This window comes from Periplaneta americana, chromosome 8, assembly GCF_040183065.1.
Source record: "Periplaneta americana isolate PAMFEO1 chromosome 8, P.americana_PAMFEO1_priV1, whole genome shotgun sequence".
In the NCBI taxonomy this organism is placed as follows: domain Eukaryota; kingdom Metazoa; phylum Arthropoda; class Insecta; order Blattodea; family Blattidae; genus Periplaneta; species Periplaneta americana.
The window spans coordinates 144,029,496-144,051,340 of NC_091124.1; the positions used below are offsets into that span (position 1 = coordinate 144,029,496).

Sequence of the window (21,845 nt, forward strand, 5' to 3'; positions counted from 1 at the left end):
TTGGCGCGGGAAGATAAACATCGGGGGAATGTAGTGTCCCGCAGCACTGACTGCACAACAGACCGTAATATTCTTGCCTCTCTCCCAGCTGGTAATGGCGCCAACTTGTTTCGTCCCTTTACAAGCAATAATGCGCGAAGGAGTATGGACAGTTGAGACCTCCGTCTCGTCTACATTGTAGATCCTCCTGGCTGGAAAGTTGAATTTTGAAAACAGTGACTCAAGTTTGCTCTAGACTCGTTGAATTTCATCCATATTAAATGCCAGAATACGGTTAACGCTTTTTGCTTCAGGTTTCCTTAAGCTCAATTTTGGATGCCGTCTTAGGAAACCCTAAAACCAATCTTTTCCAGCTTCCCTTTTGTCTCTGGAAAAGTTGTTTTTAATGTCATGTTTTTCTGTATATTCAAAATCTTTTTGAGTTCAGAAGCTGTAATACCAAAGTATAATCTAGAAATCGTGAAAACATACTCTTCAGTTTCATTTTCTTGTTCCTCACTGAAAACATATTTTGCACCTAAAGAGGGGCCATAAGGCTTTCCCACTTTACTCTGTCCTTAAGTGTGCTGAAAGGGATATTGAATTGCCGAGGTGCTTGTCAAATTGATGTTCCTGAAGAAACTGTTCTAAAAGCTGTTTTCATGGTCTCCATTGTCCACGCTGCCTTATTTGTACACCTTTGTCTTTTTTCGGCATCTGTTAATAGTCGAATTACGAAGTTAATTAATAATAGAATAAATAGAGACATCGCACGTCGTTAAAATAGGAAGCATAATGATATTTAATATATTGAATGCTTTTATTGCAGCAATATGAGAATATAGGCTTAAATGGACTGTTTTCTACAAGGAAATAACCTCAGCTGGAGGGTAATACCGCTCACTTGAGCGCCACAACCCTCCGTAGCAATATTGAAATTCTTAACATGTAGCGACGAAAGAAGCTTATTACAGATGTTTATAAATATATCAATGTGAAGCTGACTTTATCCCCTACATAAACATATTAATTGTTAATAATGTAAAAGGATATTTGTTCACATACCTTCAGTTTGAAATATGCGTGTTCTTATAACAAAATACTAACAAAAATATTCTCGCTTACAACAACTAAATGTGCTTTCCACCGGTAACCGTTCAACTACTATGCACCTAGTATAGTGTCCGCAAAATAGCATCACCTCCTGAGCTCTTCAAAATTTAAACCAAGCAGATATATTAGCATGAGCGCGATTGCCCTCTGAGCGGTACAACCCTCCGTTCCCCTATTACATCACATGAACTTGAAAGTCGCTCATTACGTATCTTCTACGAAACATGGGAAACATCGACACACAAAACGACGGAGGAGAATCACGGAAAAAGAAATGGAAGAGTAAATTGAGACAGACGATTGCCACGATAGTAGGTAAGATAGTCTAATATATAAAAGGAATATTAACATTGTTTATTAGGTCCTTTTATAACAATTTAATAAGCTATGAGTTTTCATGTAAATCAAAGTCTTGTGTTGGAATCTCGTAAGAGAAAATTGGTTGTTGGATGTGAATGTGATGGTGATGCTGATGATGATAGCTGATGCCATATGTAATAATAATAATAATAATAATAATAATAATAATAATAATAATAATAATAATAATCCGTGACACTACACCACTTTTAAGACCTGAGAGCAACCAACCTGCTGCTGACCTCTTCCGCAGTAGAGGTGGACGATCATCCAACCAGAATGGAAGCATCGCGTGGTTAACACGATGAGACCCCGAACGTTATAATTGGCTTTTTGTAACAGGATTGCTGTACCTATTGTGGCTCCCCAAGTGCATCGCGATGCTGGGTGGGCATCGGTCCCATACACTGGCCGAAATTTGATGATAAAATTTCTTCCGTAATGAGGACTCGAACCAGTGCGCATTCAGTAATGCGAGCCCTAGGCAGGATGCAGTATTTTTCTATAGGTTTTTCTGTTTTGGCTTTTTCTCATTTGTTAAGTCATGCATTATTTAAGGCATTATTATTTATGTGTGCTGGTATGGTAACTCAAACCCAACTGACTTAAAGTTGATAAGGCAATAATCTTCTTTAAGTCATACTCCACGACGCCATAAGTATTATTATTAAAGAACAGATCAAAGACAATATAATATAGCTATCTGAGCTATGTAAAACTATGTCAAAAGATGTAAAAATTTGAAACTAATTTATGGTATATAGAATAGTTTATGGCAGGGATCGGCATAAATGATATCGTGATCACTAGCAATAGTGAAATCGCAGGAGTAGCGTAGTAAACTGTGTTTGCGTCACCCCTCTCTTCCATCCAACTCCCCTACAACTTCTGTACAGAAGCATTTTTCGGTGGCGGGTTACCTGCTTATATTTAGATTGCTTCTTTCTCAAAACCTTCAACGTCTGTTTGGAAACGTGTGTTTAAGGAAGAATGGGAGGAACAGTATTTGTTGTGCACATGATGACAATATAGACGCCTCTTTTGTTCTAAAATTCTAATAGATACTTATAAATCAAATATCGAGCGACATTACGACACATATCATAATGATTATCACGAAATCTTAGATAAGCATGGACATATATAATGTAATTGTAAATGGAAGTGTATACAGTAAAAAATAAGGATAAAAATATTTTTCATTTCGTAGGGCTGGACGAGACGAAGCAATTAAAAGATTAAAGAAAACTAAATTCAAATAACAGTTCCAGTACTAAAATATGATGAAACAAGATACGAGTCAAAGGGAACTCCATGCAAGTTATGTTATTTCTTTGGAATTCGCAAAATCATTGAAGTGCTATAATGAAGAAGAGTTTATTAAAACATGTTTAAATAAGGTTGCTAACATTAATTGTCCCGAACAATCTGATGTTTTCAACAGTATGAAATTATCCACACGAACAATACAAAGGAGAATAAGGGATATTGGAACACTAGCTGAACGAGAAATAAAATCAAATACTGTATGCATCAGTCTGTGGTCTATTGTCTCGTTTCAGGTAGAAACATAGATATTCATACAGTAGAACTGATAATGTTCACTCGCGGAGTTAGGATCTCTCTGTATAAGAATACTTGTTCGATGTCGTTGCACAGATGACTCCATTTTCTTCTGTAGTTTAGTCTAATAATCTAATAATAGCTTGGGCTATTCAACGACAATAAAAGTTTCAATTATCTTTAGTGGAGGAAGGATAGAAAAGTCGTGTGGTGACAACATACTCCAGGTGAGCAGTAATGAGTCCAAAATAGGGTTAGCAGTCTAGGGTTTAATGCTCTCAATATAAAAATGTATATAGTCCTATACTAGGTCGTCTGCCGCTACCATACATAACTGCTATGTTTTGGTTTACATTTGTATATTTCCGAACAATTGTTTTCTGAATAAAAACTTGTAAAATCTAAACAAAGATCGTGATTAAAAGACGAACATTTACGAGCTGTATTAAGAATGGCAAATTGTGATACATTTTCCCAGGTTGTTGTAGCACAGTAAAAATTAAGGTGAAATATGATATAATTTGTCCATCTATAAATTATTATTCCGTAGTTTACGTCAGATGCTTGTGTTGAGAGTCCGCCACTGGGATCCGAACGGAGTGCTCTATATTCCTCGATTGATATTACCTCATATGTATTGAGTTCAGTGATGTAATTGTGAGTAGCTACAAATTTGCCGATGGCTGGTTTATGGGCTCGGTGTCTACAATGAGTAGCGAAATCCGGTAGCCGGCTGTAACGGTTGAATTATCAACTTGCTGACTACACGTTAGCTCCTTCCTAGAGTCGACTGCAATTTAGAAAACGGTCGTCTGCTAGCATTTGCGTCGAGAGAGACAGACAGCGAGAGCAAGGCAGCGTACAACATTTCCACATCGTACTTCACGCGCACGTGCAATGGAAATAGTGCACGAAAGAATTTAAATTATCAAAAGATAATAACGACCTTAGCCGTTGATTACTGTAAGCATGACATCAAAGAAATCCTCTTTCCTTCACTAACAATATCCTTTGCACGGTTCTCAATCCCACAACACATGCTTCTACAGTCGTTTGTTGCGCGTTGGCAACGTTGCCGCCAGCATCATGATGGCAGGCAGCGTTCTACTCGTCAATGTTTTTAAAATAATGATACACTTTAAACACTATTTCCCGTGCCTGTCTGTACAATACTTGTCTTTTTACAGTTTATTCTTCCATTTATATATCTTACACACAAGCAGTAAATGTTACTTTTACTTACTGTATTCAATGAACTGAAACACTCACACGTGAACAAATGAATTCGGGAGCTACTTGTTACAGACTGATTCCGATTGGTTCTACTGTACAAGCTTGTGACGTCACATACCAGAAATACTACAGCGCATATAGCAGCCGACTGCCTTCCGAAATGCCGTCGACTCTAGATAGATAATTTTCACCTCTGTTGAGGCATGTGGATGGGATACTACTATCAGGTATTCGACCTTGGACCTACATGGGCTATCGCTCCACTGTTTATTTTAATATTTGATAGACAGTTATTGATCTCCAGAGTAAATTATTGACGTACTCGATAAAATTATCTTTGTTTAACATAGATAAATCTGATTTAAACGGTTCAAGTTTATTGCCGCCAAGTGAAGTTGGTATAGGTATCCTACAAACAAAACTCAGCTCGGACTCCTCGCGGCGCGTATGGTATACCCCTCTTACTCCCCTGCAGTAGGCGTGAGAGCATGCTGGGAACGGGAGCATACGTCATCTGCTCGAGACAGTCATGCCCGCTGGTTTATGCGCACTGAGTTTTCCTATAGTTTGCCTATTGTCTACACTCACCTATGTCTGGCAAAATGAAAGAAGCAGTGGTTTAAGTGATAGCGTAAGTGTCCATTAATATTAACGAGAAAAATTTGTCATAATGTTTGCAGTTAAATTAATCATTAATTACTTACGTGATTATAGGCTATATGAATACATATAAAGGCAGGTATAAGGACAGACAGACAGACAGACAGGCAGACAGACAGACAGACAGGCAGATGCAGACAGGCATAGAAAGACAGATAGAAGCAGGCAGGTAGGCAGGTAGGCATTCAATGACAAAATAGGATAAGATAAAGTACCCAAACAAGAGACAGGACCCTAATAAGAGACACATTGTTAACTTCTCCGGTATAATTTGCCATCTCTCGACAACTATGGGAAATCAATGTTCGTGCTTCTAAGACATCGTGTTCTTTGTCTAATCTCAGTCGAAAGTAAGCAACGAATCTGAGAGCAACCAAAGTAATTTTTCACACTTTGAACTTTTTAGTGGTTTTTGTTGAGGAAGTGAACAACAGTTAATGTAAGCTATAACAAATTTTTTTATTAATTTTATAAAATTGCGGGCAAAATGTTGCATATAATAAGATAGATTGCTAATAAGGAAGATAATAATTTATGACTTTGGGTAGCTATTTCTTTTTCATGTACTCCGTTCCCTAATAAGAGATACCTAGTCATCCTGTTAAGAGACAGTATCTCTTATTTAGAACCCTTATTTGGTATTATTATGATCTTCGCCTTTCAGAGTTTACGAAAAGCGTTAATGCTTCTAGTCGTGTTAGTTTGTCTGCCGGTAACCAAATAAAAACCAATAAAAGATTAATTGAACTATTAATTATAGGCCAATCATTAATTATTCATTGTTCTCGAGTATTCATTATAAGAATTATTAATAGAAATGATTAAGTTATTATTATTAATGACTAAAATTAATTATTCATTGAGATGACAATAATATCAATAGCTAAAATCAATTAAAATTTGCTAGTCCGACAATATTTACCTTACTTAAAGATGAAAACATACGTGCGTAATTCGTAAAATATTCTCCATATATTTAAAATAAAAATCTTGTGTAATTATTAAAACTATTAAATTTAATTATGATTCCTGGTTTCGAAAATTTCGTTGGACCTCTGTAAATATTGCCAATACAGCCAGTGCCAGTGTTTGTGGGGCGTGTCCTTGAGTAAAAAGCCAGTCAATGAGCACTTGTTGCCGGTGTAGCAGAGAACGGTAACATCCAACACGTCACGTAAGCAATCTGCCAGTCACAGTTGTCAGTCTTATTGTCCACTGACTGCGTCAAAGGTAAGACACTCGCACTTTGGGTTTCTGGGAGGTGTATTTGAGTACACTGTCCAGTTAGTGGCATCTGTTGCCACTTCGGCTGAGAGTGGTACCACCTCCAAAACAGATGTGACGTTAGCAATCTGCCAATCACAGTTGTCAGCTTTGATGTCCACAAACTGTAGCAAATATAAGTTATTCGCTCTTACTAATTTCACGCTCCAGGAACGGTTACTTTGGTTAAACCACAGTTACAGAAGCAGCTGCAGCAACAACCATCTCAAGAGCTGCAAGCTTCGACTAGTGGGGAGTCTCATGTAAAGTCATTCAGGGCAGGAAAAGAGCTATCATAATATCAACTCTTTATCAGTAACAAATGAGAGAGTTTAGATAAGAAAAAAAGCAAACAAAGAAAAGATGGAACTCGCAAGAAGTTCTTAAAAAAACAACAAAAACACAGAAAAACTCAGTTCAAGAAGCACTGCTTGAGTTCGTCCAGTGATGAAGAATCAGATGTGGAAATGCAATTAATTAACTTTAGTGACTCGGAATATGGAGAAAATTATGATGATGGAGAGTGCTTGTTTTGCACTGGATTTTTGTGAGAGAACACCAGGGCCCAGTGGGGAGAAACAGACTCAGTGTTCAAAATGTCGTCATTGGGCGCACGAAGACTACAGCACTGATGAAGAATATTTCATTTGTCCAACTTGCTCAATACAAAGAAATAAGAAATGTATGAATTAAAGAGGTCGCCAAAATAAGTGCAATCAACTTAAAATATGGAGGTCGAAGTTTAATATTCTATCATTTTTCTTACTCTAGCAAAATATTAACGTTAGCAATAGTAGCGTAAAAAAGATTAGTACATTTATGTCCGATTTGACCGACTTTGTGTTATTTTCGTAAACCATCTTAAATTCACTTGGAAAAAATGCCAAATAAACAACAAAATTTCTGTTGAGAGGAGTTAGACCACTGTTGCACTGACCTCTTCAATTTTAAAATGTTCCTCAATTTATTAAATTATCTACATGATTTAACAATGTTATATATTGCTTCAATTTTCAGCCAAATGATGATCATTTTTGTCCATGTTCAAAAATAAATTTAAATAATACACGTATTTCTTATTTGGAACCCCTTTCCAAAATATCATTATTTCCCAGTTTTACTTTTTTTTTAATAATTTAAAGTAATAATAAAAACTGACTAAAATTTGTATTGTCAATTCTAAAAATAGATGAAATGCTATATGCATTCCTCTCATTCAGATTAAAAATGTCTATTCCCATCCTCATTTACAAGCAGCTAAAAAAAGTATCTCTTATTTGGGTACTTTACCTTACTGATAAATTTATTGAAGCATTTAGAGCATGCTCCATCATTACATGCCCTACCGAGCTTCAGATACTTGCCCGACTCAAGGTTGGACATCGTAACGCTATGAGTGCTGTGACGCTTGATATCGCTCCTATTAGGCCTATTTCTAGACAACGTAATCTCCCCTCCTTAGCCCGCTCACTGCTGCCCGGGGAGGGAGGTTGCGAACAAATCGGTCATTTTCAAAATACTTTTTTCTTTTTTTTTCCAGGAAGTAGAAAAACTGTATCAAGTCTTCTCTTTACTCCAAAGTTAACATAATTTTGTGTCGTGCATGTTACGTCCGTTGTTCTAATAGTAGTTAGTAGTAGTAGTAGTAGTAGTAGTAATAGTAGTAGTAGTAGTAGTAGTAGTAGTAGTAGTAGTAATAGTAGAAGTTTTATTTTGCCTGGCAGAGTTAAGGCCATAAGGCTTTCTCTTCCAATCAACCAGGTTTCAATAATATACATGAAATATAAAAGTATGTGATAGAATACAAAACAACATAAAAGAAGGCACCTTAGAGATTACATAAAATGTAGTATAAAATAGCAAATAGTCAAGATGAGTTACATAATATAAGGAGAATATAAAATAAAGTATAAAATTACATATAAAACTGTTCTACAAGGGTCATTTTTCTTATATGAAAATATGTGATTCCAAATGATTTTGATATGACAAATTCAAATCTGAAAACAGAAATTCGCTATCAGGCACAGATTTTTAGTTATACGACAATATACGTCTCATTTAACTTACATTTTAAGTTTGTGACAAAGATGGTGAACTTTGCGTAACAACAGTTGCCTACAGTTAATTTTGTTCTTCATTGGTTTTCATTTTCAAATTGTGGCATTCCTGTTGCTAGTAAAATTTTATGTTAATAAGCAAGTCGTTGTCACAGGATTTAAAATTGAGTTAAACTGGCATTATTTGGATGACGGAGACATTCCTTACCATGTGAGTAAATGAGTAAATATTCATTTTTAACCATAATATTCCGACATCTGTGGTATATAAAATGTATAAAACTTTACATATTTCTCTTTCACAGAAACCTCCTAAATCATAGAAGTAAAATAGACAGATTCTAACAGAGAGAGAGAGAGAGAGAGAGAGAGAGAGAGAGAGAGAGAGAGAGAAATCTTGAGTTTAACTTGAAATTTTTGTAGAGGAAGTGAGTATTGTTTGTTTACATGAAATATTGTTTCTGCATATGCACAATTCAACTCATAATGACATTCTGCAATGATGTTTGTGACCTAATGAATACTTTGAACTTCAAATACGAGCCATAGGAGTGGAGACTTTTATAGATGCCTCAAAACACAGTCTAATCATGCTAGGCCTTATTAAACAATTTGTTAAGGCCATGAACACATCTGGAAGAGGATTTATGTACCTTTCAAAAACGTTTCTTCGTTTTTCTGCAGCAAAAATAAAAGAGGGCGTGTTTTTGAGTCCCCAAATTAGGGACTTCAGAAGGATTCAGATTTTGAACAATGCCTTGCACCAAAAGAAAGAAGAGCGTGGTCTTGTTTCAAGAATGTAACGCAAATTTTTCTGGGAAGAAAAAGAGTTAACGACTTCGAACAATTGGTTAAACAAATGATAAATGCATGTAGAGATCTAGGATGTCACATGTCTTTAAAAGTGTATTTCCAAGATTCTCATCTATATCATTTTCCTGAGAGCTGCAGTGATGTCTCCGACGAACATGGTGAAAGGTTCCATAAAGATATAATATCCATGGAAAAGCGGTATGAAGGGAAATGGATGCCTGCGATTCTTGCTGACTACTGCTGGAACATTATTAGAGACTGCAAAATTGAACACAGGAGAAAAAGATAAGATATTTAAATTCTTATGGAAAAGTGTATTTTGTTCATATTTTCTAACCTTAAATACGCTTTTCCATATAATATAATTATTATATTGAGGCTTGTATTTATTTTTTGTTTTATAGTGTATAAAATGTTTGTAAATAATTTTGTAAGTGACTAAAATATTTATAGTTACATATTTTGCCTACATAAATACATAGCGTGGAAACGAAAATTATTTAAAAAATGAAATTGCATATAACTTGAAAACTATGCGTGACACAGAGAAACTAATTATAGATTTGAATTCAGGAGGTAAATTTCCATATTAATCAAGAATGTTATACCCAGAAAAATAAATTTCATTTTTTTTTTGTAGAACAGTGTAATCAAGACCAGTTATATAACATAAGGGGAATATATACAATTTATAAGACATAAACTGCTCGAGAAAAATTCGATGATTAATTCACTTGAGATATAATATACAGTTAATATACTACTAGGAGAATACGAGTACATGTGGGTTACAAGACATAAAAATTTGAATAGCACAAACGTACTATATAGCATAGATATACAAGCGATTAAGAAGAAAAAAGAGAGTGGAGAATCATCATGTTAATGATCATGATTTTAGTTATTTTCTGTGTATTTTATAGACAAAAATCTTGTAGAAATGTCCGGTTTTGTTTGGAAATGTGACGGAAACGTTCACTTCTGTTGGGAAAAAATCTATGACATTTATAATAGTAAAACATACACGCCACTAACATTAACCGTATCATGGTGTACATGGTGATTATGTAGTAAGCATAGGCCAGACAATCTTCCAGCAATAGGGGTCCAGAGAACACAGGCTTACATTACTAAATATATACATATGTTTTAATTAAGTTTTGAAAGTTTTCTTATGAATAGCACATTGTGAGTCCCTTTACACTCTAATGGAAAAATATGTGCCAAGGACCTATATTGTGCCTGCTGGGTGCTTACTACATAATCACCCGTACCGTAACACTTTTACAATAATTTTCAATTAAAAATACATTCAGCTTAACTATGTGAATGCATATTGCATGAAAATAAAAATATAAATTGAATAGCTTATCTCCATAGACATCCTTGACTTTCATTCTACTGTATCATGGAAAAATGAATATATTTTGAATATAATGAATAACTTTTACAATAATTTCAATAAGCAATAACTTAAGATATTATCACTCTTGCAAATGGAAGTGGAAATTACCAATTTTGAATGGATTGGTAATTGCAACACATACAATGTGTTGGAAATGTCCGTCTTTGATAAAAAAAACACACAATGAAAATATTGGCATTAGTATGATATGGAATTATCCGGTTTTGATTGAAAATACTGATTTTACAATGCTTTTCTCATAAAAATGACCGAGTCAGAATAAAAACAGTAATATATTCAGAAAGATGCCTCTCTGAACATACCGAAAACGTGAAAAACTCATTTTTTGTTTTCGGTGGAAATGATCGGTTTTATTCGCAACTTTCACAAACGTGCCCATTACCCAGAATCGTGCTATCTGACGGTGACTGAATTAGAGCGTCAGAAGTGAAATTACTGAACTATTCTAAGAAATCGAAGACAACTGAAAATTTTGTTACGGATGCAAACATTTGACAAGTTATAATTAAAAATATAAATTAAAATAAACAGAACTGATAATGGAATGGAAATGTACAGTAATTTGCTCAACAAATCTGAAAAAATCTCTTCGATATTTTGTAAGTAATGCACTTGTAAGTCCTTATAGCTTATAGTATTTGTTCGTGTACCGAAACGCATAATACAGTACATTATATACTTCATTGCACTTGACCTAGTATTTATTGGTTATGAATAGAGGTAAGAAGTTCGTACCAAAACTGTTGAGTTGTGTGAACTTGGACTATATGTTACCGAATGAACTGTAGTGACGCAGCTTTCAACGTCAACAAACCAGCAAAACAAACATATACAGTCGCATGGTAACCAAACTTATCTTTGTGCCAATTATTCACGGTCTTTAGGATCAGAAACAAAACGAACAATTAACATTGTGTAAAACATCAATGCTTGGCTATTAAATTTTTCATAATTTTCATTATAAAATCATTCACCCATACATATAAAAATGACAAACAAAATACGTAATAATATGTGTCTAGCTTTGTTACAATTAATAATAATAATTTACATTTTCAGTTTATCAAAAATATACTTTTCTGTATTCATAAAAACAATTTACTATATGTACCCTGAAAAAGTTCATTCAACGTCACACGACGTAACTAGGGAAAATCTGAAATATGGTACAATATTCCTTACTGTATCATCAAGTGAACAACAGCTTTGTGAATATAATAGTGCATTTTGTATATGACACATCACAATTCGTTCCAAGAACACTTTTCATTATTTGCTTTCATGAATATTGGGACTTCTGAGGATTGGTATGTATATTTGAACAACAATATTATTCTTCCACATCTCTCGGCGTCAGTCATTTGTATATTTCTGGAAATTGTTTGAATGGATATTGAAACATACCAACGTCATACATAGGTCGAGAAAGCAAAAAAATTATGTCTGTTTTGAGTCAAACTTGAAGTAGAATATTTCTTTTGATTGTTATATCCCCCCTGCAAAGAAAAATATTCCATATAGATATTTCGTAGCACGGCGTCCCTGAAATAATATTCGTTCTTTACATTATGTATACACATTACATAATTTCCACGTAAAATGTACCTTCATTTGCTGATAGGCTTGTATAATTACCAGTAAATCTTGAAATATTGCATTCAACTTCGTGCGATTGAAAGATTTAAATTCTGCCATGTTAAAAATTACTCACTGAAACTGCACAACTCTACTGCAAACGTTAGTACATAATGGAACTGCTTCTCTACTGTTCATATTGCTGTATTATAGGCTATTTACGAAACTTATTCATCCACTGTTGTGGATATACTGTGAGTTTTTTTTATGTGAACCGAGTAGACTCTACAATATACCCAGGAGACAACTAATGAGATGATCTATATGAGTGGCTGTACATAACCTGAAATCTATGTTTGGTACGAACTTCCTACCTCTAATTAAAACATTTCATGCGAATGAGTAGGAGTAGAAAAATCAGAGAGTAATAAAGTACAAGTACCGAAGATTCATTTATATCATAAACCAAATTCCAACCCATGCATCTCGGATCTTATATCAAGAATAATTGTAGTCACTCGATCGCCAAGAACAGCTTTGTTTACTTTTAAAGAGGAACCTTAGTAAACTCTATGCATTTTCTGAAAGAAAATACAGGAAATTTGTTTTAGGGAGAAGTACGTAATATACCTACTCGTATGCTTGATATCTAATGAGTACGGTTCGGAGAAAGTAGCTGTATCAGGATAGGCATCCTTGGTCCATGTGTTTTTTTTTTTACAAACATTAACTAATGATTTCCATTCACTGATGTTTTAACTAGAGGGTGGGGGGCGCTCTTCTCAGCAGTTAATGTTTGTAAACAAAACGCACGGAACAAGGATGCCTATCTTGATACAGCTACTTAATCCGAGCTATCTGTGCAAAGTCATAAGCAGAGTCGCTTTGCATTGGAAGTGATTCTTCTTTCTTCATGCGCTACATCACAACTGTGATAATTCTCTGCAAGACAATTATGAAAAGTTTTCAGTCTCAAAATAGGAGCAATAATATTCCGTGTGGCATCGGGATTCAGTAATTTATTTCTTTTCGTTAAGAAGTTCCTAGTCTATGGTTTCTAGTGAATATGCAAATAGAGTGGGACTTGAAAGCAATTATCGGTTCCACGGCAGTGTTCTTTAATACAATATGAAAATATAAATAACAGCGTGTTGTCCTTTGTTTCAGTAAATTTATCATCAGTAGATTATGGAATGGCACTGGCCTGGCCAACTCCATCACTGCCACTCCTGAAATCCGGGAAACCACTTCTTGATGGAAGAATCATTTCAGAGGAAGAAGAAGCCTGGCTGGGATCATTGGCGTTTTTCGGCGCCCTCGTTTCCTCTCCGATCTTATGTGTCTCATAAATACGGAAGAAAGATCGCAGGATACTCTGTCGTCATACCTTTCATCGTCAGCTGGTTGTTTATGGTGTTATCAGAGTCTCTATATCTCTTCTATATCTCAAGATTCTCCTTGGGCTTATGTTCTGGTGCAGTCCTTGTTTTCTGTTTGTGGGTGAAATTGCTGAAGACAGCATCAGAGGTGCTCTTGGAACAATTCGTGCGACGTTAGGAAACTTAGCATTCATCATCATGTACGCAGTTGGACCACTAATATCTATCAAAGACATGGCTACAATCTGCGTATTTACGCCAATAGTTTTCGCATTCGGTTATTACTGGGTGCCTGAATCGCCGTTATATTTGATGAAAAATGGAAGATCTCAGGAGGCCATGGAATCGTTGTTATGGTTACGTGGAGGAGACGTGCAAGCCGCTGAGTTGGAGATGATGAAGTTAATAGCAGTTGTGAAGAAAAGTGAAAGTGTAAACACGTCCATGAAGAGTTTACTTTCATCTCGAGGTACAAGACGTGCTCTAGTAATATGTATTGTTCTTGGAGCTTCCATGCAACTTTCTGGAATGTATCCTATTCTAAACTATGCCGTCAGTACTTTTGAACTGACTGGTGGCTCTGTTGAACCAAACACAGCCACAGTAATTCTCGGAACTGTACAAGTTATTGGTTCATTATCATCTTCCTTCTTATTGGATATAGTTGGAAGACGACTCTTGATTATTACTACCCAAGTAATAATGTCCATTTGTTTGGGATGACTCGGTATTTATTGTTTCCTTCAGTATGAAAATTACGATCTAACATCTGTGGGTTTCCTTCCAGTGTTATTTGTGGGTTTATTCATTTTCTTTTTAGCTGTAGGATTAGGATCTGTGACATATGTTGTAATGTCAGAAATGTTCGGTCCAGAAGCAAGAGGAATTGCCACCACAGTTACAACTATAACGGTGTGGTTAACGGCTTTTATTTCTACTAAATTTTACGTAAATATTATTGACTTGCTGGGCTTGCATGGATGCTATTGGTTGTTTGCATTTGTATGTGTAGCATGTGCGGTGTTTACGATTTTCAAGATACCAGAAACAAAGAACAGAAGTCTGGAATCGATTTTATGTGAACTTAATGGTGAAGATGTGAAAAGTGGTGAAGATTTAGAAGGTACTTCGAGCAGATGAAGAGAACTGAAAGGTATTAGTAGGCCTATGACCTAAGTATCTATGTGTGCCTGTGGAATTCTTAATGCAAATATATTACGATGTATCGTAAACCGTTGATTCTTACCAATATTTAAGTATAGGTCTTATTATTTATGTTTAATAACTTGGTAGTTTATGTTATCATATTCGATATTTTGCAATATTTAACCTAATTAAATTAATGTTTTGGTAATTATTAGCGAGTTGTTCCTGTGAAATATCTCTCAAAATAATTATGAAAAATATTTATAAAAAAAACATTCAAGAAATATGTAGGTTAATTGGCAGGGCTCTAGAGAGCATGTGTGGACCCGTTTTCGAATCCCGATGATGGAGTCATATTTGTGATGGACAAAACACGATTTCTAAGGATTTTCTCGAAGTTTTCTCGTTTCCGACCATCGCACAGTGTGCAGTTTTCCCAATTTAAGTGGACAGAAATCAAATTTCGATTTGTTTAGTTAGTCATAGGTGAATATGAATTCATGTTATTTAACACTTGGAGAATGTGAGAGACAGTTTTTACTGTTTTAACAGCATCAAACTATTTTCAGAAGGGTCTGAACAATGAGTTCTTTCTAACACTTCGCGCTCGGGTTCAGTCATAGACAGGGAGTCTTACTATGTGGATCAAAAACGCCAATTGTTAGTGTCTTATTATGTTGGGAGACATGGAATCTTTTCGGGCTGATACGTGTTTAGTAACGAAACTTCAATTTCAAGTTTGTAATGTATTTATCTTCTTACAGTAAGGTTTAAATATTACAATTGAAAAAAAAATACATATTAGTGATGTCGATAGATCAAAATATTTAATCGATTACAGATTTGAATTTAATCGATTGTTAAATTTAATTTGTGTTTGGTGATAAGCATAAGTATAAAATGTAGTATATGTGTATATACTGTAATCTTTGTATTACAAACAATACCGTAGTTTCCCCTAACTATGGTCCACATTTGTCACATTTTTCTTTGAATATTCAATACTATTCATCCAGATTAAGTGAAATTTTGGCTTCGGACTCTTGTAAGTGTATATTAAATAAATATTGACATATGTGTTTGAAATTATTTAATTACAAGTGTTAAAAAATAATAAGCATGGGTACATAGTTGTATTCTGAGTTGCCCAACTATGGTACACTCATATATTCATGCTTGAAAGCATGAATGGACTATAGCTGGAGCTATAATTATTCGTAAATCAATACATTGAGAAATTAATTTAAGGGTAGAAACATAATCTAGCACAGACATATTAAAAATAAATGAAAAGTACGTGGATTCTTTTTATTAGTACACATTGCATAAACACACAATAAACAAGTGAAATCTGAAAGTCATTTTTCTGCAATAATGAACAACTACACTCACCGGCAAAAATACCAGGCCGCTTAATTTTTTTATGAGGTGAGAATCAGAAAATCCATTATGAAATGAAGAAAACATTGCTTCCCAGAAAAAAAACTCTTTTTTTATTATCACTTGCGCTATTATTTTCAACGCCAAACAATGGATATAATTAAAAGGTGTAAAAACTTATAAATTGTTTCAATTTTCTTCCAAATGTTCAACGATGTTGCTGGAGCAATTCTGGGCCTTTAGCTGGTTCTTCTGGAATTCAGCCCACATTCATCCAGACGTCTGCTTACAGTTCTCTCACTCACGTTAACTTGTCTTATTTTCTGGAAGGCTCTTCTGGTCCCAAGAACTGCAGCCACATAACGCTGACTATTCCCATCTTCTATCAATGCAACCACTTTGCTGAATCGGTAGGACTTAGTGACATTTGTATACAATGAAGTACTCCAATACTGCCTCAAGAGAGCTTACCAGTCTATAGACTTCTTCAGCATAGCTTGAAATGAGTCCGAGAAGTTTAGACACAATATAGCAAGAAGAACGAATCTCCTTTTCAGATCATTGTTGGCTATTACATATTCAGTATTACATTGTTACGTATCACAAAATAAATGAATAAATAAATGAACCTCAGCACATCTACAATTATTTAAAAAATCCTACAATTATCAAAAATTTTAAATGAAATGTAGTCGGCCCGATTTTTTTTGCCGGTGAGTGTATATTAAAGAACACAATTACGGTATCAAAATAAACTAACACATACTTAACAAAATATTATGCACATAAATTCATTGATAATGTTTATAAATTCTGAGATACAATGGCTAGATTTTTACCAATATTTATGGACTAGTAAGGATGATGAAGAAAACATACAAACGGCTACATACAATGAATATGTGGACCCAATTTCAATAGATGAATTGAATAATGCTCTCCAAACAACCAGAAATAGAAAATCGCCGGGATCAGATGGTTTAAATCTGGAATTGTTTAAATATGCGCCACAATGCTTTTTACAAAGATTTTTAAGTTTTTTAAATATATGTTGGAAGTTTGGTCACATACCAGAAGAATGGAATATAGCACTAATCACTCCCATTTTTAAAAAAGGGAACATGAAGAATTGTGAAAATTACAGAGGGATTAGCCTTCTTAACTCAGGCTATAAAATATATGCCAAGATTATCTCTCAAAGACTAAACAAAATTGCAGAAGTGCTATTAGCAGAAGAACAGAGTGGGTTCCGCAAAAACAGATCATGTATTGATAATATCTTCGCCATAACGCACATTATAGAAAAACATGTCGAATTTAATATTCCCACATATATGGCTTTCATAGACTTTGAGAAAGCATTTGATATGATTAGCAGAACAAAATTGTGGATGATATTAAAAAAGAAAGGATTCCTGAGCATCTAATAAGAGTGATACAAAGTATGTACAAAAATCAAAATGAATATCAACAAGATTACCACCAACTTGCGAGAAGTTAACCAAGGGGTCAGACAAGGGTGTCCCTTATCACCTACTCTTTTTAATTTGTACCTAGACGGAGTCGTAAGAGAATGGCAGAACAATTTAAAAACACATTATTTTATAGATAATATCATTTTAGATTACTTACTTTTCGCAGACGACCAGTTGGTGTTGGCTGATTCTGAAGACAACCTACAGAGAGCAGTCCATCTGTTGAGAATTGTTGCTAATAACTACAATCTAAAAATATCACACAGGAAAACTAAAGTATTTGGCTTCTGCGGAAATAATACAATAAGAACTAAAATTGTAATAGAGGATAAGATGATTGAACAATAAATTCTTTTACTTACCTTGGATGCGATCTCTCTTACATATCCTCCACAGACGTAGAAAACAAGTTAAATAAATTTTTAAGACTTATTGGTACAATTAAACGTACACTCATAAATAAAGTCGACAGAAAAACTGTACTCAAATTTTACAAGACACTGGCAATTCCGACATTGTTATATGGTTCAGAAACGTGGATTCTGACTAGAGCCCAACAGAGACGAATTGAGGCCACTGAGATGAGACTCTTAAGGCCACTAGCAGGATTTAGACTACAGGACCATAAGAGAAACGAAGATATACGTCGAGAACTGAATATCGAGAGTGTAATAACTATAAATGAAAAATATAGAAATAATTGGTACGACCATATAACAAGAATGCCCAACGACAGGATACCTTTCAGAACATGGTGTTATTGACCTACACGAAGAAGACGAGTGGGAAGACCAAAGAGACGTTGGAGAGACCAGTTTGATGGATAAAATTCTGGAGGCGGAACAGGCCATCGGCCTAAACCTTGAAGTTATTGATGATGATGTTTATTTACCATACTGAGAACTATATTCAGTAGGCTTATTTCTATCCTTTGAATCTCCACTTCGTCCACACCTGTGGAGTAACGGTCAGCGCTTCTGGCCACGAAACCAGGTGGCACGGGTTCGAATCCCGGTCGGGGCAAGTTACCGGTTGAGGTTTTTCCGGGGGTTTCCCTCAACCCAATACCCAATGTGGGTAGCTTTCGGTGTTGGACCCAGGACTCATTTCACCGGCATTATCACCTTCACCAGCATTTGCTCGTATTGGGTTGAGGGAAAACTCCGGAAAAACCTCAATCAGGTAACTTGCCCCGACCGGGATTCGAACCCGGGCCACCTGGTTTCGCGGCCAGACGCGCTGACCGTTACTCCACAGGTGTGGACTCGTGCTCGAGATAAGCATTATAAAATAAAACGACAATCACTAGAGCCAAGGAAGAAAAATATTATACATCAACCCCTTGTACCTCAAAGAGAAGTAATTTTACCCCTTTTACACAATAAGTTAGGGTTAATGAAGAATTTTGTTAAAGGGATAAATGATAAAACTCAAGCATTTAAAAATATCCAGGAAAAATTTCCTGCTATTAATAATCCGTGGCGCTACACCCCGTGAAGAGCCCAGACCGACCAGCTGGCTGCTGGCTTCACGTCCACATGCCAAAACAGAGGTGGACGGTCATCCAACTAGAATGGAGGTATCGTGTGGTTAGCACGATGATCCCTCCAGTCGTTATATCTGGCTTTCGCAACCGGCTTTCGCTACCTATCGTAGCACCCAAGTGCATCACGATGCTAGGTGGGCACCGGTCCCATACACTGGCGGAAATTTCATGAGAAAATTTCTTCCCCCATGAGGACTCGGACCAGCGCGCATTCCTTAACATTTCCTGCTATTAGTGATTCAAAAATAAAATAGGGAGTTCTCAATAGACCACAAATTAGAGAAATAATGGACAATCACTTCGAATCTTTGCTGGAAGGAAAAGAGACAGCCGTCTGGATTGCATTCAAGGAGGCTGAATTAATTTTCTGGATAACTGTAGAAGTGAGAACTATGAAGAACTAGTGAAAAATTTACTGTTGGCGTATTAAACTAGAGGTTGTAAAATTTCCCTGAAAATTCTCTTCCTTCACTCACATCTTGACTTTTTTGTTCCGAGAATTGTGCGATTTCAGTGATGAGCATGATAAGTGCTTCCATCAAGAAATTTCAACTATGGAAAAAAGATACCAAGGACAATGGAGTACCAATATGCTAGCAGACTATTGTTGGACTTTAGCTCGTGATGTACCTGATGCCCAGTGTAAAAGAAAATGCAGAAAAAGAAAGTTGTAATCTTCTGAACAGTGAATATTTAACCTTATTGTCATTATATAAAGCAATATTTTGAATAGATATAAATTCCAAAATTTCTCAAAAACCGTAACCAACAACTATGTTTATTGTCATATTCGTATTCAGGAGGCTCAAATTATATAGAAAGCATATATGACATGCCTAGCGCAAAAAAATGTTAACATTTGTTACGCAGTGTCATTATTATAAATTATTATTCACCTAGTGCTTTCATCTCATTTGCAATTTTTCACATATTTTCAGAAACCACATTATTCTCGTGATATTGTTTCAAAGATTGTACAGAACGTATTTTTCCTGTAGTATAAATCAACTAATTTATCCGCATAGAGCACCATTATGAATAATGTGCACTACACAACAATAGTATTTTTTGTACATAGATAATGAAAGCGTGCAATCATAGCCACTACTAACGCATGCGCAGTACACTGCAGCTATCAGACAGTCTCCTCGCGACGAACTTCAAGCAGTCATTCGATGTTGTCTCTTCGTGTCTCCTTGTGTCTGCTCGCGACCGTCGCGCCGCGTCTGATTCTGTGTGCATCGCATCATAAGAAATCAATGGGAGACAAGTACCACGAGACAAAATGTCGCGTCGCGCCGCGCCGCGTCTGATTCTGTGTCCACCCTGCTTTATAATTTAATGTGTCAATTCTCCGGGAATTTTTGAGACAAACACAAATAAAAAAATATGAAGACGCACCTAAACAAAACTGCTTCATCCATGATTATAAACATGTGAGTGCATTCACATGCTTCGAATTAAGTACTGCTCTACGTTTAGTAACAATGTTTCCTGCATCACTAAACACGAATTTTTTTTATGTCAAGCACTTCTCCACGATCGTTCAATTTAAATCTAAATGTTTCGTCGAGTTTATTTCTCAAATTCTCACAGGCCTATGACATAATGGAGTTTTCACTTTTTTCACAGAACACGAAACCTGATTTTTTTCTTTAGCAAACTAAACACACAAGCTTTATCCGGAAACTTAGTAAAGAAACTGCAACAGAACAGCAGACTGGTCGCTACTGTAATCGGGTTACAAAATTTTAGAAAGAGACGAAGTAAGTTTACTCTCTCACTTCCACACAGTGCAGCCATGGCTAAGTGATGAGGGGAGCGAATTCCAGAAAAGTATGTAGGCTATTTCATATGCTAGGAAGACGAGTTGACAAACTTAATAAGCGTTTCACATTGTTTCAACTTTCAATAGGGCTAGCCCAGGTCACTGTCTTCATATCTTAATTTCTTTCTGAAATGTTTGTGCAAAGATTTGCCCAATGCTATACCTGTTCCCTGCTTTGCAGTTACAACATAACGGTATTATCGTGTTTGAGGTAAGCAGTTTCTGAGAGACGAATATTGTCGGAATTTTTCCTCTGAGTTTGCATTAATAAACCGAAACCAGGTGGCCCGGGTTCGAATCCCGGTCGGGGCAAGTTACCTGGTTGAGGTTTTTTCCGACGTTTTCCCTCAACCCATAGAGCAACTGCTGGGTAACTTTCGGTGCTGGATCCCGGACTCATTTCACCGGCATTATCACCTTCATTTCATTCAGACGCTAAATAACCTAGATGTTGATATAGCGTCGTAAAATAACCCAATAAAAAAAATATATATACACTGTATGTATTTCAAACTATCATTGCCACAAAAAACGTATGTAAATGAAAGTTCCATTTCAGGTTGCTGTCCATGTGTAATAAATTAGTATATCTTGTAGAAAAGAAGACTATCTACTGATTATTACCAACTGAAATTCTGTTTGATGGCATTAATATTAAAACAATACTAGAGAAAAAAAGATTTTACTTCTTAAACTGCATGGAAGCAATTCTTGGAGAAATGTAAGTTACCTATTTGCTGGACTCTTTCCAGGTAGAAGAGTTTCATCCCAGAATACGACCAGACTTGTGATTAATATCTTCAGAAATATTGGAAGTGTAAACAAACCATGCAGATGTGAAAGAGAGTGTTCTGGTATTCAGCGAAGGATTCGATACATAATAAATGTAGAGGCATAAATTACAGTATAATAACATATAAAAATTAACCATTATTCATAACAAATTGCTTGCATATATTTTTAAATTTCAAACTATTGGAGGTAAATAGATGTGCACATTTCTTTAATAACACTAGTCTGCGATGAAATTCCTGCCTCCAAAATTT

At 35.5% G+C, this 21,845-nt stretch overlaps 1 pseudogene; it reads left to right on the forward strand.

The window, feature by feature from the left end:
- The first annotated feature begins 1,169 nt into the window (after positions 1-1,169).
- On the forward strand, positions 1,170-15,719 carry LOC138704341 (facilitated trehalose transporter Tret1-like; annotated as a pseudogene).
- Positions 15,720-21,845: the final 6,126 nt, after the last annotated feature.